We start from the raw sequence: 16,719 nt of genomic DNA on the forward strand, positions 1-16,719 counted from the left end.
ATATTCCTGAGAGCAAAAAAACAAATTTAAGGCACCTAGGTAGAACATTTCAGTGTACATAAGAGGAACAATAATTTTTGAAGAGACACTGGAGCACAGGGCATGGAAAGAGGAATAACAGAAATATGAGAAATAAAGTAAAGAAAATCGTATTAAAGCAAGACTTAATATTGCCATATAAAGGATTCTGGATGAAGATGATCACGACAAAAAAAGAGAAAGAAATGCTAATGAGAATCTAGTTCTCAGAGAAGTGTTCTCCCGCACTCAGCCAAGGCAGTGACCACAGGTTTGACCGTGAATTTCCCAACCGGCAAATTCACTGTCCAAAATTAGAATATAGACATGAACTTAGAGGTAAAATTAAAACTGTCAGCCAAAAAATTGATTTCCCATTTTTTTTCTTTTAAGATTAGTTTATCTTTGGACACATTGCTCTACGTTGTTTTGCTTTCTTTCTGAAGTCAAGGAAGAAAAGACGGCAATTCTCTTTTCCTCATCTCCCGCATCCCTCCTTTTCCAGCTTTAGGAAAACAACACCATCAGTGGATCTAATGACCACCCTTGTGCTTTGTGTTCATTTTTATTGCAAGTCACTGGGGTCAGAACCAAGACCAAACCAGGACCCTCATAACCCACGCCAAAGAAACTTCAAATACCACACGCGGTGAAATAAGCCTATGGCCAGACTTTGCCTCTCAGTAAACATGACTTCTGCAATTTGGTTAAACAGTTTTGCTGTATTCCACAAATCTCTGGCATGCCCTAATAAGTAGAAATGTGGCACCCACTCAGCAGGCTCTGAGATTTCTGTAAGTCAGATTATCTGGAGAACTCTCAATTTTATGATGGAATTTTCCAGTCTTTAGCAAAGTCCTGCAATCCCCATTTCTGCCAATAATAACAACAGCTAACATTTGTTGAGAACATACCCTGTGCCCGGCATGTGCAATCTCATTTAATCCTCCCAAGAACTCTGTGAGGTAGGTGCAATCATTTTGTCCATTTACAAATAAGGAAACCAAAGCACAGAGAAGATAAGTAATTCGCCATGGATTATAGAGGTAGAAAGACCAAGAGTCCACAGTATCTGCCAGCAGCTCTCACCTGATTCTTCCCTTCCCCATCAGGGTGCTCTCCTGGGTCTGGGAATAAAGTCCTCAGGCTATACTTCAGGTTCTTTCTATGAAGGAATCTAGATCTGTCTCCTAACCAGAGCACTTTCCAGATCATCTTGTCCTCTGCAGCTTTTAGACTCTTTCTCTTTAAAAAAAGGCCCTGACTTAACCTTACCCTCTACCACCATTATTCTATCTTATCAGAACTTTTGCTATTTTATCTTGAGGGCTCTTTTTTCCACTGCATTTCATCATTTTCAAACGTCAGATTAATTTGTCACCATCTGTACTCTTCTGGAGACCTTAAAATCATAGTTCATCAAGACCATGCTGGAACCCAACAACCCAATCCAGACAAAAACTGAAAATTAAAATGTCATGACCAGAATGGGAAAGAAAAATAAGACTGTTCTCCAGCTGCATATACATCTGTGTATTTCTTTGGATGTTGACTTTGAAATGCTAAAACACTCCCACATGGAAAAGATCCATCATTTTTTTGTTTATGCATCTGAGTACACAAACATTTGCTTTCAAATGTCTGGAGAACCGGTTTTACAATGCCATGCTAATTCAACCAACACGGCTTTAATTTTATAGAAACTTACAAAAACTGGTATGTTGTAATAATTTTAATTGGATCATTCATCTAAGAAAGTTCGGTCCAAATAACCCATATTCTTCTATAGACATAAAGAATATTTTTTAAAATTTGCACTTTAATCATTTTTATAGAAAAAACCTAAAGAACTTAAGCTCTATTTATATTTCTCTAAATTATTTTCCAATTTTTGTCACTGCACATACATTTTTATGTCATTGTATCATGCATGCATTGTTTTGTATTCTGCTTTTTCTTCACTTTATTTAATATTCCCTTGTACCTCAGTAAGCCCCATACTTGCCTTTTTTATGTCATAGAATAGTTATGTTGTCCTCCTTTGTGATGCTATTGTTGTTTGCCTTGGTCTTTTTTGGCTTTTGGAGTTGTGTCCTGTTTTCTGCTATTTTAAACTGAGTTATTTTTAATATCTTCATATAACACATTTTTCTCCTTAGGGATACCTCCACAGAGCACTAGCTTCAACTAAACTTTAACTCCTTCTAAACCCTCTGTTTACTCAAATTTTAATTGTCTAATTTAAAAGAAAACACACACACACACAATACATGAGCAGTGACAAAGGCAAAACCCTAACCCCTAACCTTACCACCCTCTTTTCCTCTAGGACTCCTTAGAGCCTGGTCTGAACCTCACCACCACGGGTAGAGGCCCAGAAGTGGACCTACCACATCAAAATGGAGGAACAATGTTAAAACTTTGTTTTCAATTTTGCCAGACTGCTCTCAAAAGGACTAAAGCAATCTACAATGCTGGCAGCCCTTTTAATTGTGCCTTCCCCAAAGCCCACTCATTACCATTGTGTTTTGCTATAACTGTTGATTTCCGATACTTAAATATGTATAAAACGCTACCTAAATACTGTTTTAGAATCCATTCCCTCAATTTTGAGATCCATACGCTCAATTTTGTCACGTGTTGATTTCTTTTCTCACTTTTCTTTTGCATACATATAGTGTCTCCTCATCTCTATATTGAACTGGCTTTTAGTATTGGTATGACACATTTATATAAATTTATGTAGCATGTGTATAATTGTTGTATTGTTTCATATCATAGTTTTTTTCTTTCCATAGCATATGTACAAGATGGACAAAAATTTTTGTAACAAATTTTATCTATTATTTTGTCATTCTGTTGTTTTCTTTGAAATTTTGTTATACAAAATTCTCATTATACAGAACTTTTTTAGCTTTATGTATTTAAATCCCCTTGTCTGAGGCCCAGATCCAGGGATGCAGGCAGAGGCTGGGAGAGCCAATCATAAGCAATAGCATCGTCCGTGGGGCAGTTCTCAGGCAGGCTCCCCAGGCAAGGCAGAGAGAACAGGCAGACAGACCCCCACACAGCCACTGATGGAGAGTCTGAGAGAAGCTTTGCTCCAATGAGATGGACTGAGCCACTGAAGCTGGCCAATCAGGGTGCACACTGGAAAGGCTGAGTCATCTGAGGTCAGAGAGCTAGTGAGGATTCAGACGCGGATCAAATTAAGAGCAATCTGAGCCAAGCGTGGAATAGGTCAGAAAAAAGGCAGAACCATATCAGAACTTCCCATCTTGTCTATGATGATATCCTTGGTTTCTTCAATAGTTAGGAATTTATTTTCCAATTATAAATTTCCTATCCTGTTCCATAAGGTAATAGAAAAAGTTTACAGAGGAATATGCACAATATAATCATGCCAAAATAGAAACAGAATTAGGAAATTAGGCCAAGGGAAAATATAAATGGAAGTAGAATATCCAGATCAGGTAAAGGAACACCTAATCGGAGTTAGGCTAAGTGTCTGTTGTCCTTTCTGCTTTTTAGTGCTTTACTTTTAGATAATTTGGAGGTTCTTACTGTAATATGTGGTACATTTGTCAATAATTCGGTTCTCCTCTGTTGTCCGTGCTATACATAGTGATGAGTGAAGCCATTCTCTATTGTTCCAGTATTTCTGTTCTGTCATCTTTTGTTTTCTTAAAATAGTTTGTAGTGGCCAGCCCAGAGGTGCAGCAGTTAAGTTCGTACATTCTGCTTTGGTGGCCCAGGGTTTGCTGGTTCGGATCCTGGTGTAGACCTACGCACGGCTCAGCAAGCCACACTGTGGCAGGCATCCCACATATAAAGTAGAGGAAGATGGGCACGGATGTTAGCTCAGGGCCAGTCTTCCTCAGCAAAAAGAAGAGGATTTGTGGCCAATGTTAGCTCTGGGCTAATTTTCCTAAAAAAGAAAAAAAAATTAAAAATTTAAAAAGTGTGTAAATTCCTCTGAAATTTCAATTTAATTATGTTTTCTCTTTTTCATCCAATAGCATACAGTTTTTTTAATAATGTTTGACATTTTTAGAACAGTTTTAGATGTATAGGAAATTACAAAGATAGCACAGAGTTCCCATATACCTCTATCCACTTTCCCCTATTAATAAAATATTACATTAGTAGGGTACATTTGTTAACAATTAATGAGCCAATGTAAATCCATTATTATTAACTAAAATCCCACTTTATTAAGATTTCTTTAATTTTTACCTAATGTCCTTTTCTCCTCCAGGATCCCATCCAGGATACCAGATTACTTTTAGTGCTCATGTCTCCTTAGGCTCCTCTTTGACTGTAACAGTTTCTCAGATTTACCTTGTTTTTGATACCTTGATACTTTTAAGGAGTATTGGTCAGGTATTCTGTAGAGCGTCCCTTGCTGTAGACTGAATTATGCCTGCCTAAAATTCATATTTTGAAGCCCGATCGCTCAATATGACTGTCTTTGGAGACAGGGCCTGTGAGGGGGTGAAAAAGGTTAAGTGAGGTTATAGGGAAGAGTTCTAAACTGATAGGGCTGGTGCCCTTACAAGAAGAGGAAGAGACACCAGAGCTGTTCATTATTTTCATAACCTTTTTGACTTTTCTAACGTGTGTGTTTTTATAAGAAAATTATCCCTAAAATATTTTCCTCCTTATTTTTACGTCTGATTCTGTTTTCATCTCAAATAGCTATTGCCAGCATTTCAAGTGTTATGCTAAATAGCAATGATGACAGGACATGTCCTCATCTTACTCCTGGTCCAGGGAAACAGCTTTAGTATTTCCAAAGTGAATGTAATGTTTCTCCACTTTAAATGTGTACCATTAAAAACTATTTTGTACACTTAAGTAACTTAATCAATAAAAGATGGCAAATTTTATTGATTACCTTCCTGGAATCAATTGAGCTCACAATGTGGGCTTTTGGTTTCTTTCTTGTTAATCTGATGAGTGTTATCTTTGTGACATAGAGTTCTCACTTTGTTGCAATATCCCTATTCAAACAGAGCATATTATTCATCTGCTATATGACTATGCTTACTTGCTAAGTTTCCTATACTTTTATTTTACCTTTAATATTTGCCTAGAAGTTTCCTTTTTTCTTTTATAATTTGATAGTGTTCTTATATTTGAATACAAAACTATATTTTACTTTCAAAACTATATTTTTTATTTCAAAAAATATATTAGGTAACATATTTAGAAAGCTGTATCTTCCAAAGAAGACATTTTTGGAAATTTTGGAAACTTAGAATTTCAGTTTTACAACATTTAGGAACAACTGTCAATTTTTAAATGGCATAGTAACATTTTCTATTTCTTCCTCTCTTAATAGTCAATTTATATTCCTTATTTCTTATGCTTATTTGGTTTGCATCAATTTTATAATAATTTAACTTGATCATCAAGTTTATTAATATAAACTGGGAATAGTAATACAGAAATTATTTAAAACACATTCTCAATGATCTTTGCATTCTTGATTTTAACTATTTACTCTTTTTTTATCAATTATAATAAGTTTTTTAAATTAATCCTGTGAGTAGATTACTCAATTTACTCCTTATTTTGAAGAACTAACTTTGACCTTAAATGTTGTTTTATTCATTTTCCATTTTATTTATTTATGCCCTTAGTTTTATTTCAGCATTCTTTTGCAATTACATGGAGTTTTTACAGGAGATCATATTTTAAGGCTAGTTTATGCCATTTCTAAAGGAAAAAAGCCAAGTACAGCTTGGTCTTTATTTCTGTAAGGGTCAACAAATCTATCATATTATATGAAAATGAATTCACCCAGCGTGGAGCTAAGACACCCACAAATCAATAAACAATTTTCAGACTGGATATTCTATCACTGACCTATTTATCATTTAAATTCTGGAACAGAATGAAAAAAACTTTCAAATATACACGGAAATGCCAAAGATACGTAAAAATTTAAAAGGGATAATTGTGTTGGGTCCCTGCCTTTATATAGTCAAGCTTTCAAAAGCTTTAATAATAAGAACCAGTAACTAGATTGACATTCCGTTCTGACTCCTATCAGTCTACACACCACCACCAGGGCAAGAACCTCCCTCAGATCCTTGCTTCCAGGTGTGAGTCACCTCACTCAAGCTCAGCCAACTTTCCTTACTTTAAAGAACTTCTTTTCCTCACGGTGCTTTCAAATTCTAATGAGGTCTCCAGATGTCTATTGCAAAATACCTGTGGCCCTTTACACACTTTCATCGTTGGCTCATAAACAACTCTTCTTTTATCTTCAAACAGCCTCCATGAGTTTCAAAGTTTATTTCTAAAAAAAAAGCTTTGTTTAACTATACAGTTCTGGAGGATTTTGTATTTTTGTCTAAAAGCCAATGAGCTTTGACTTTGAGGAATTTCTTTTTGTACCTGAAGACATCTTCAGTTTACATTTTTGCTGATCATAGAGCTGACAGATTCTGTCAAAAACAGCCAGTTGTCAACCTGACTAATCTTTGTCCTTAAAACCTGAGGCTAATCCCAGCAGGATCTGTGAAGTTTCTTGACTTTACTCTGGGCTGTTAAAGATAGGAGGTAGAATAAACAACCAAAACACACAATGTAACATTTACACGTACCAGCATCCTCACCTTACAGCCTCTTTTGCTTCGCTGCCTCAAGGTAGGGTAGGTTGTACACTGCTGTTTTTGTTCTGAAGTCAAGTCCTAGGCATTAAGCCACTGCCACACAATAATGGACAAAACCAATAACAGGAGTATTGCTTTCAAATAAACGTTAGAACTGCAACACATCTAGCTCCAGACGAGGCTAGAAGCACCTAAAGGACAGGAGCCAAGTCTTCTTCATCTTTTAATCTCTCTCCGTTAGGACTCTGATGGATGTTTTTCTCCACCCCCATCAACAAGGACTGGCTTCCGCTGGTCCACACAGGGCCTCCATATAAATTAGAAAAAGACATCTCTTCCTCATGTAGAAGTTTGTAAGTCAGGATAGCATTTATTTCTCAGTTAAACAACTGCAACAAATGTAAAGTCGTTTTTTATGAACTTCACAAATCAAACTATTGAACGTAAAATAATACAAAATTCAAAATTATAATTGCGATATTAAGAATGCCAACTAATTACAACATAGTACTTTGTTTAAAATAGTTACATATCATGCCTCCTTGGCAGATAAATTTGTTGTGGAATTCCAATATTTATTTATAACTGTGTCTCATTCTATAAAAATGGCCACTGGGTTAGGCTATCTTTTTTGTGATGTTGTAGACCTTAAAACGTGTTTAATAAATTTACACTTTCAGAATAAATTCTCCACTGGCATGAATATTAACAAAGTTCACTATAAACTGGGAACCAGATAAGGTTTGGAACTGTATTCAGTACATTAAGGCTGCATAATGACGTCCCATCTAATATGTTATTTCTTAATTATTTTCATCAGCCAATTGCAACTGTAAAATTTTATGTACTTGTAGTAATTCATTTCTACAATTTTTTAAAGTGTATATGTCATCTAGAACAGAAGTCAGCAAACAATGGCTCACAAGCTAAATCTGACCCACCATCTGTTTTTTACAGCCCACGAGCTGACTTTCGCATTTTTAAATGATTGGGAAAATGTTAAAAGAATAGTATTGCTTGACACGTTAAATTTTTATGGAATTAAAATTTCAGCATCCATAAATAAAATTTGAATGGAACACAGCCATGCTCATTTGCTTACATATTGTCTATGGCTGCTTTTACACTTCAACGGCAGAGTTGAGTAATTGAACAGAGACCATGTGGCCCACAAAGCCTAAAATATTTACTATCTAACTTTTTTGCAAACCCCTGTGTTAGAAGTCTAAAAAGGCTGCAGTAGTCTTTTAATATTGAAAACTCTTTTAAATGATAATTGTATTGTATCATTATGTATTAGCAGTAGTGGTTATATTATGATACCATTTTTATATATTATTATTGTGTATTATGATCTATATTTGCTGTATTAATATTGCATGTTATTATTCTTTATAGGTCTATATTATTAATATACCTATCTATATAGTTAGGTATTTTTAGTTACATCATCAGCAATTTCTAAATGAGCATGACACACTGTTTTTAATTTGGTTTTTAGTGACATAATGCTATCAATTGACTTCCTCATCACATATTTGACAAAAATTTTTAAGTTTTTTATATTTGGTAAATGTGTTTTAAGTACAATTAAATGTTTGGTTGAAGTCCAAAAGCAGTTGGTTAGTTCTTGAAAGAGGAAGTTTAGTGGTGTCAAAAAATGTTTTTTAACAGAATTGTTAACTATCAAGTTTAAAGAATGTACAGATGAAGGAATAAAGCCTCTTTCGTGCAATGTCATCTTTTCTATATATACTCGTCATATTATTCATCCTTAAGACGTTAATTTGACCTTGAGACATGAGGCTAATCCCAGGAGCATCTGTGACGTTTCTGAATTATTTTTGCCGTTATTATTTTTTAAGTAGTTCAGTCCACAAGAAAAGTACATAATTCTTTTTTAGTTATTTAGTTCACATAGCAGAATTCCAACCCAAGAATTCGCATATGTAAATATATGCATTCCTATAATCCACAAATCTAATAATAATTTCTCTTTACTCTTTTCTTAGCACATATCAGGGACTGTATCTAAAATAAGTCAGTCATGTTTTATATTTCTTTTTATCCAAACAATTCTATTACAATTTTACAATTCTGGTTTTGTATTCCATTTCCTAAGAAGTATATTATGTTGCCAATGTTTGTATTCTGTGCAAATGTCTTCCACGATATTACAAAATTTTGCTATAGTTTCTGCAAAACACAGCAAATCACCATTATCTCACTCATAAAGTTTCCTGAATAATCCTCTTGACACTAGACATAGCCTTGCCAAAAACTGGATCATGTATGTCAAGAGGTCAGTCATAGTATGTGAATAGTTTTCTCTTTTCCAAATAATTTCTGGTAGCATCAATAGTTATAAAATTTTTCTGTAAGATTTCAACTTTGAATACCTACATTGCTGATGATGTGCATTTCATTTTTTTTCATGTTTACTAAGAATATATAATAAAAACTGACAGCCATTGCATACTTTCTCAATCATTATTGGATTTTTTTTCTATCCCCAAAGCATTTACAATATAGACAAAAGAGAGAATCTTTTGAGGTAGAATAACTATAATCTAATCATTGTCAACATTTGGAAGAATTTGTGTATAATCATTTCTGAAATATTCTTTCCTATAGTTTCTTTTGGAATGTTAAACTTTCTTACAAGAATTGGATACTTTTCAACAACAGCGTCATGTCTTTTTATTTCATATTCAAATTAGATGACTATGAACCTGGATCCGCAAATAGAATGTTCAGTTTAATGGATTCTTTTGTGTTTTTTCACCTTCAAGTTGTTCTTGAAATTCTTCATTTAAAGTTGACATTGAAGTAGAGGGTTCATTTTCATCCCCCTCCATTAATGACATACCTATGCTTCATTCTGCTGAAAACTGTAATTTTGAAATCCTTTCCTTTTTTCTTCTGTCATTCCACCTATTTCTCCAGAAAATTTATTTAACCAGCCAAAGTTTCTCTTTAATTTTCTTTTCTAAAAATTTCCCAATTATTTCTTTTCTGATACTAGTAATTTATTTAAACTTTCTTTTTCAACATCTGCGGGGAAATAGCACCTTTTTCAAACATTTGCAACATTTAAAAATAACATGTTTCTAGGGGCTGGCCCCGTGGCCGAGTGGTTAAGTTCGCGCGCTCCGCTGCAGGCAGCCCAGTGTTTCGTCGGTTCGAATCCTGGGCGCGGACATGGGACTGCTCGTCAGACCACGCTGAGGCAGCGTCCCACATGCCACAACTAGAGGAACCCACAACGAAGAATACACAACTATGTACCGGGGGGCTTTGGGGAGAAAAAGGAAAAAATAAAATCTTTAAAAAAAATAAAAATAAAAATAACATGTTTCTAAATTTTAAGTAGTTAGCTTTTGTAACAACATTTTGATAGTAACAAAAAAAAAAGCCAATATTGTAACATAATTAAATTGTTACACGGTAATCTCTAATTAGTATCCATGTAAAACATAGTTTGTAGATTGTTAATGGAAATTGAATCATTACATAGGAATTTGTATCATAATATAACAATTTATAGATTAAGTGGTAATTTAGCAGTACAATTCTGGTCCAGGAAACAAATAGCAGATGGTATGAACTATAGCACATGGTACCCTGTTAAGCCAGCATATTAAAACCAATAGGGAACTTTTTTTAAGATGTTCATGACAATATTCAATAAGAAGCTCCTTGTTTAGATGCGTAGGTTATTGGATCAAAAGTTTTTTTTGATTATTAAACTCATTCTTCTCTTGTAAGGTAAAGAAGAATGATACATATCTTCTTTCTTGTACTAAGCCACTCTATATCCATCTGTTGGAAATTTGTCACACTATATCAATAGAGCAAAATTCCTTATTGTCACAAGCCAGAAAATTGTCATAATAAATATGCAGATCATCCTTGTTTGAATTCAACAATTAGAATAAAATAATTTTTAATTTTCAAAATAAGGATGTCTTTATGTGAAGCAACCCCCATTGCTATGGAACCCTTGCACAGTGCACAACCTAAACAATATACACAGCAGTTATCTATAAGGGAGAACCTGGTAATATCCTTCAGCCTCTACATTGCCTATCATAGGAGTAGGTTAATAAATATTTGTTGAATGAAATTTGTTTAACGACTGGCACCTGGTACCTAATCCAAGTCTACTTTTTTCTCCCTCTCTTTTCCATGCTCATCCTTTTTCCATTTTTGTTTCTTTTTCATTGTGAAGACACTTTTAAATGTAATGACATAGAACTTGAAGCTCCAAACTTTCTTCATTTAATTTGAATCATTATTGAAAGTTGAGATTGTTCCAGGAAACATCAAGCATTTTATGCCTCCCAACAAGACGATCATCCAAGCCCAAAGAAAGAGTAACTTTCAAAAACATAGAAGATTGAGTAAATGTAATAACTCTCTATTTGGATGGGCTGTCCACACAAACAGTGAGAATGCAACGACTAGGTGTCTAAGAAGTGATCAATTTTGAACATGAGACAATAGTGGGTCAGTAGAAGAAAGTAAAAAGATAATAAAATGTCTCCAAGAGCATAAATTCAATTCATAAAAGAATATATTAGGCACACGCAATATTCAGCACTGGGTGCCCATCCTAATAGGAGAGATAAGCAATATGCAAATTGATTCTATACTGCTAGAATATGACATATACTATGAAATAGGTACAGAGAAAGTGTTATAGATACAGAGAAAGTGTTATGGAAAAATAAAGGAGAAAGAATCACTTTGACTAGAAAAGATGGTGAAATTTTCATTAACTGATTGACCAAATACTGATTGAGGACCTACAATACGCAGGAACTATTCTCAGTGATAAAGCAAACAAAACAGCAACAACAATCACCCTCACGGAGCTTACTCCCTACTGAAGGAAGCAGGACATAAGCAGATAAAGTTACAACATCTCTCAAACAGTGCAAACGTCTATGGAGAACAGTAGCAGCAGAAGACAGGAGTTATGTTGGAGAAGTGCAATTTTAGACAGGGTATTCAGGAAGGCCTCCTAAGGAAGGTGTTGTTTCAGTGAAACCCTAAAAGAGGCAAGGGAATAAGTCATGTGATCCTTGTGAATATCATGCAGGTTGAGGGAACCACTGTGCAAGAGTATGAATGGTGAGTTGGAGGAATTACATATTCAAGCAACACTGTGAAGGCCAGTGTGGCTGGGGAGGAGGGAAAGTCAAGTTATAGGAGACGTGGAGAGAGACAAAACAAGGGGCCAAATCATGTAGCGCCTCGTAGACTCTGTAGGGATTTCATCTCCCAGTGAGAAGGAAAACAATTAGAGGTTCTGAGCAGAGGAGTGATACAGTGTGAAAAGAGACTCAGAAGAAGCAAAGATGAAAATAGGAAGACCAGTCAGACAGCTATCTCAAAACTCTGGATTGGAGATGACAGTGGTTCAGACCAGGATGATAGCAATGGACATGGTCTGAGGTGGTCATATACGAATACATAACTCTCTCAACATCTTTTGAGTGCCTCCAAGATGCCAGGTTCTTTACCTAGCCTAAGGATTAGGCTTGACTTTGGAATCCCTTGCATGAACACTCTGGGCTTCCTTAATCAATAATTCCAAACTCTATTGAGACTGAAACTGCCCCTCCCTGAGTATCCCTCACTGCTGCTCTCAAGTCATATTGACCTCCTGGGTTCTGAATCCAACCCAGCCCACAACACTTCTTGCAACAACCCATGGATGCAGTGACTTGAATTCCGTCCTCCCCAACAGCAGCAACCTGCTCCATAGTAGGAATCACTGTCCACAAAAGGCAGAGGTGGAAGCTTTCATAACACGTTTGGAGGACAGCACCCAACCAGCCTAGAGACCTAAGATCAGAGTGTGTGTAAACAGCAGCATTGAGAGACGAGACTGGAAACATAGTCTTGGTCTGAGAATGCCACCATATGACATTTGGACTTCACCCTCTAGGGCAAGGCCAAAGGACACATGTCTTTTATTGCATGTTTTTTTATCAGTGCAGTAAATTGGACTACTGTTCAGCAAATATTCACTCTCCTCTCTCTTTCCAGGCAAGAATATATAATCCTACCCTCACTGACATGAGCCTTGGGCATGTGCCTTGCTTTGACCAATAGAACACAGGCAGAAGAAACAGTGCTAGTTCCAGTGGAGGATTTAGGAGGCAGGGGGCGATTCCGCCAGGCCTTTTGCAGTCATGTGCTTCACCATGAGAAGATTTTTCTCTGACTAGGTGCTCACGCAAGAATAAGGAGAGACATCAAACAGACCCAAATCCCAACCAGAAATCCAAAACCGAGCCTGGAGTTGAACCCAGACAACTCAGCCAACCAGAGCTGACCCACAGCCGATCCCAGCCAACCTAGCAAGAAGTAAATGTGTATTATTGTAAGCCACTGAGATTGTGGAATTACTTGTTTCACAGCATTATTGCAGCAAAAAGCTATTTGATACAATCAGAAAAATGTTTGAGGATACACTCTCAATATATGTATACTTATTTATTGGGATGCATATGTACTAGTATGCAAATATAAATGCATACAAAATAAAAATACGAATTAAAGTTTTGAAAAGTATGCTCTGAAAACTAATTAGGAAGAAAGTCTAATATTTTCTTTCCACATTCCAATGGATAGTCGTAAGCATTACCTGGGATGGTGGGTCCAACTTTGGAGAATAGCGTGCTCTTGGCCACCAGATTTTGTTGCTTAAACAAACTAAAAATAAACATTATTGAGGAGTTACTTTATTCCAGGGACTAGAGATGGATGCAAAAAAAAAGAACAAACAAAGAAGGTCACTGGTCTTGAAGAAAATCTAAAGTAGGAAAGAGCATAAAAGGTTTGAGAGAGATGACTTTGGAAGAAAATGGATCAGAGAGGAGAGAGGAGAGCTTTTAGTGGGTAGAGTTATAATGTTATTGAAACAGGCTAAGAAGGAGGCATTGGGAAAGGACAACGAGAATGGAGGGGAGAAGGGAGAAAGAGAAAAGGTAAAATTTGGAAATAGTTTGAAATGATCCTCTACCTTATAAGAGTTACCTAACAAATAAACGTTAGCCAATCTCCATACCTATCCATGAAAGAATACTTCACATTTTTTAACTATGATTTGGAATGTATTCTCACATACTTTGCTTCATTTAATTTTATCCACGTTAATCCTCACAGTAACCCTGTGAGGTGGGTATTAATATCCTCATTCTGTAAATGAAGAATAGCGAGGCTCAAAAACCCCTTCCGTCTAAAAGGATGCGGAAGAATCTGGAAACACTTCTCTCTCCAGGCCTGGAGCTAATTTTTGCAGTCACATGTGTGAGGATCTTCTTCCTCCATTTTGAAAGATTACAGCAGTTTTATACATTAAACTTGTCTGATAAGCAACCAGTTAAAACCGTGGTCTTAGGAAAAATGAGTAGAGAGGCCACACGGTTTGGTAAGTTATATAGACAATGCTGTAGATAGTTTGCCATGCGTCCCACAAAGCCTTCATGGGTGTGTCTAGTGGGAAAAACTCTGAATAAGGATGAACAATGTACACCTATAATGCTTTAAGAGATGTGGGATCCTCACTCAAAGTGTACAATGCATAAAAAAGGCTTGAAATAATAATAAAATATCAGAATGAATTGAAAGACAGGAAAACATAATTTAATGCCTTTGATAAGCACTAGATTTAGAGATGTATTGTGTTCAAGATGAAGTGCCAAATGCACGAGGAGTGGGAACTTGAGTTGTTTATCTCAAGAAATAGTTGGGAGGGTCAAACAAAATAAATGAGAAAGTGCTTTGAAAATGTATTTACTCATCCTAGGAATGTGTATGGTATCAGATATACACATGTGAACAATACAGACATTGCCTCTGCCCTCATGGAGCTTGGAGTCTTAAAATAAGTATGTGTTGTGTGACTTTTAAGTGCCAGGCACTGGAGATAAACAATGAGCAAATTCCACCTCTGCTCTTGCTGTCCAGGTACTTCGAGTGTAGAGAAGTGACAACTACAAAATACACAAGCCACACAAACAAGTGGAAACTGCAATGGGGAAAAGAGCCAGGAAGGAGAGTGCCCTCTGCTATCTCAGGGACTTCACCTCAACAGAGACATCACTTGAACCTAATTCTGAATGATGCTTAGAAGGAAATGCAATTCGAGGCAAGGAGCAGACAGTAAACTTTCGAGAGGGAACAGCATCCGCAAAGGGAAGGAGCAGGGTCCATTTTATGACTGGGAAGAAGGCCAGTGTGAGTGGACTGAAAAATGAGAAGGATCACAGAGCCACGTGAAGCTGGGAAGGAGGTAGGGGCCATGGCTGTAGCTTAAGGAGTTTCTCACTTTATCCCAGGAATAAGGGTCTCAATTGCGGAGTTCGTAAGTGGTATAACACGGTGTTGAATAATATGCTCATGTTTGCCTTTTTTAAAGATCACAAGGCTTGGGGCCAGCTCGGTGGCACAGCGGTTAAGTGCACACATTCTGCTTCTCCGTGGCCCGGGTTTTGTCTGTTCTGATCCCAGGTGCGGACATGGCACCACTTGCACGCCATGCTGTGGCAGGCGTCCCACATAGAAAGTAGAAAGTAAAGGAAGATGGGCATGGATATTAGTTCAGGGTCAGTCTTCCTCAGCAAAAAGAGGAGGACTGTCAACAGTTAGCTCAGAGCTAATCTTTCTCAAAAAAAAGAAAAAAAAGATCACAAGGCTATATTGTGAAGATCTGACTGGAATATCCTGAGGCAAGAGTGACAGAAAAGATAGAAAAGTCCAGAGGCTAAGGAGCAGTCCGAGAGGTACTGGTATTCCGGACTAGAGTAGTTTTGGTGGAGAGCGGAGATACACAGGCATTAAAATGACAGGATTTTTGTGATAATTTGAACATGAAAGTGTGAGAGATGAAAGTATCAAGATCGAAAGGATTTGGGGCTTGAAAACTGGATGCATGATGGTGCTATTCACTGAAATAGGATTCTTCGCTACTATTCCGAAGCATAAGTCTTTGGTGTCATCCACTGTAAAAGTTAGATAAGGACCCACAGCTCACAAAACAGTGATAGGTATACATCATCTTAGTCCTTTCAGGCTGCCATAACAAAAATACCATAGACCGGGTGGCTTAAACAGCAAATATTTATTTCTCACCGTCTGGAGGCTAGGAAGTCCAAGATCAGGGTGCCAGTAGATTTGGTGTCTGGGGAGAGCCTGTCTCGTAGACAACTGTCTTCCCACTGTGTCCTCACGTGGCAGAAGAGGTGAGGGAACTCTCTGGGGTCTCTTTTATAAGGGCACTAATCCCCTTCATAAGGACTCCACCCTCTTAACCTAATCACCTTCCAATGGCCCCACTTCCACTTCCTCCTACCATCACATCGGGGGTTAGGATCTCAAGGTATGAACTCGAGGAGCCGGAGGCGGGTGGGGGGGAGGGGCACAAATATTCGGTTCCTAACAATCATTTATCCTTATTAAGTGAAAATGTTTGTTCCCACTAGACACGCTTGCCAGTGTGCCCTTGCCGAGGTGATGTCTTTGTGAGACGCAAGGCAAAATATTTATAATATTGTCTGTATAATTTACCAAAACACACAGTCTCTCTTACTTTATCTCATTTTTCCTAGGATCATAGATTTAGAGATTTAGCGTGTTGTTTATCAGACAAGTTTAACATACAGAACTGCTGTAATCTTTCAAATTGAAGAAAGAAGAGCCTCATACACGACTCAGAAAACTAGCCCCAGGCCCACAGAGAAAAGTGTTTCCAGATTCTTACGCATCACTTCTACCTGTGAGATACGATTTTTTTAAAAAGATTGGCACCTGAGCTAACATCTGTTGCCGATTTTCTTTTTTTCCTCCCCAAAGCCCCCCGGCACATAATTGTATATTCTTAGTTGTGGGTCCTTCTGCTTGTGGCATGTGGGGCGCTGTCTCAACAAGGCCTGACAAGCGGTGCCATGTCTGTGCCCAGGATCCCAAATGGCGAAACCCTGGGCCGCCGCAGCGGAGCCTGCAAACTTAACCACTCAGCCACGGGGCCGGCCCCGCAATTTTTTTAAATAGTTTATGTGATTTT

General features: G+C 37.1%; 1 long non-coding RNA gene across 1 annotated transcript in view; it reads right to left on the reverse strand.

Annotated features, from left to right (window-relative positions):
• Positions 1-2,758: 2,758 nt before the first annotated feature.
• Positions 2,759-16,719, reverse strand: part of LOC139044786 (uncharacterized) — a 70,730-nt gene continuing 56,769 nt past the window's right edge. The window contains exons 3-4 of the long non-coding RNA XR_011501952.1: positions 6,645-7,030; positions 2,759-3,946 (exon numbers count right to left, since the gene is read on the reverse strand). This is a non-coding gene — a long non-coding RNA (uncharacterized lncRNA). The remainder of the gene's footprint in view (positions 3,947-6,644; positions 7,031-16,719) is intronic.

The sequence above is a fragment of the Equus asinus genome, chromosome 3 (assembly GCF_041296235.1).
Source record: "Equus asinus isolate D_3611 breed Donkey chromosome 3, EquAss-T2T_v2, whole genome shotgun sequence".
In the NCBI taxonomy this organism is placed as follows: Eukaryota; Metazoa; Chordata; class Mammalia; order Perissodactyla; family Equidae; genus Equus; species Equus asinus.